This window comes from Phyllostomus discolor, chromosome 1, assembly GCF_004126475.2.
Source record: "Phyllostomus discolor isolate MPI-MPIP mPhyDis1 chromosome 1, mPhyDis1.pri.v3, whole genome shotgun sequence".
Lineage (NCBI taxonomy): Eukaryota > Metazoa > Chordata > Mammalia > Chiroptera > Phyllostomidae > Phyllostomus > Phyllostomus discolor.
Genome location: NC_040903.2, coordinates 150,821,916 through 150,823,370, shown reverse-complemented (window position 1 = coordinate 150,823,370; position 1,455 = coordinate 150,821,916). Strand labels below are relative to the sequence as shown.

Below are 1,455 nucleotides of genomic sequence, written 5' to 3'. Positions count from 1 at the left end.
CATGTTCTTTTTTTAAAAATATTTTATTTATTAATATTTTTAGTGAGGGAAGGGAGGGAGATAGACAGAGAGAGAGAGAAACATCAATGTGCGGTTGCTAGGGGTCATGGCCTGCAACCTAGACATGTACCCTGACTGGGAATTGAACCTGCGACACTTTGGTTCGCAGCCTGTGCTCAATCCACTGAGCTACACCAGCCAGGGTCATGTCCTTTTTTTTTTTCTTTTTAATATGGAACGCTTCACGGATTTGCGTGTCATCCTTGTGCAGGGGCCATGCTAATCTTCTCTGTATCTTTCCAATTTTAGTATATGTGCTGCTGAAGTGAGCACCTTTTCATGTTCTTATTTCATGTCCAGATACAAAAATCCAGGCCCATTGAAATATAGTAACTCATCAAGGTGTCAGAGCAACTGAGAGGAATAGCCAAAAGTCAAAGCCCAATATTTCTGGAGCTAGAATTTCTGTTTCAGCACAGTGCCTCATTGCCTATTGATACTTTTAGAATTGTGTTTTCTACTGTGTATTTATTGTATTTGTATACACACACAAACACCCAGACACACACTCACTCTTGCATATCTGTGTCCTATATATGTAACAGCATTTATCATTTTTGTTATAGATAGCTATTAATGTTTTTAAATTCTCCTCTAAACTGCTAATTTCAGAGAGCAGAGATCAAATCTTATTTATCTTTATGTTCTTCCCCATATACTGTAAGCCTGCCACCAAGTAGTGCTCAATAAATGGTAGTGACAATGTTGGTTTGGTGGAGAAATCATCAGGAAGTAAATTTTACTTTACAGAATTGTTTTCAAGTTTCTATCACTATTGTGGTATTATGGCTTGCAATTTTGGCACTGCAAAGGAGAATATTTATAGACCACTTGAGCAATTTACAATTATTCTCTCTTTATGAGCAATAATAGCTAATCAGTTGCATATTAAAATAAAGGGTTGTATGAATAAGATGGCTTACAGTATTTCTGTGTTGCAAAGATCAGTACAATGGAAACACACACATGTCATTTTTAGCAGCACTTTTAGCCAGTAGTCTGAAGTAAGCCTTTATTTCATAAGGCAGTTCTGTCAATGAAAGTCAACAATCAGACAGTGTTCCTAAAACCTGTTTCCTCTGCCTTTTTGACTTGGCTTTAAATACTTCCTAGGTGTTTGACATAAATGCTGATGAATTGTCTGAAGTGGATAATATAGTTGTTTTTTTTTTAGAAGTCTGTTAAGGCAAGGTGGTGTGTTAATTTAGTACAAAGGACAATTGTATTTCTAATCCTATGTGACACTGTTTTTGGTCACAGGGACATGATAGGACAATGCTGATGGCCCAGTATAACCCATCACTTCTTGTAAAAGCACCACAGTGAAGGAGCATCACTGGTATAATTTTCATTTTTACAAAAATCACAGACTTCTTAAATGTGCCATGTTGTGCC

General features: G+C 36.7%; 1 non-coding gene across 1 annotated transcript; it reads right to left on the bottom strand.

Annotated features, from left to right (window-relative positions):
- Window positions 1-226: 226 nt before the first annotated feature.
- LOC114493542 lies at window positions 227-333 on the bottom strand. The gene has a single exon (XR_003684179.1). It is a non-coding gene; the product is annotated as a U6 spliceosomal RNA (small nuclear RNA).
- Window positions 334-1,455: the final 1,122 nt, after the last annotated feature.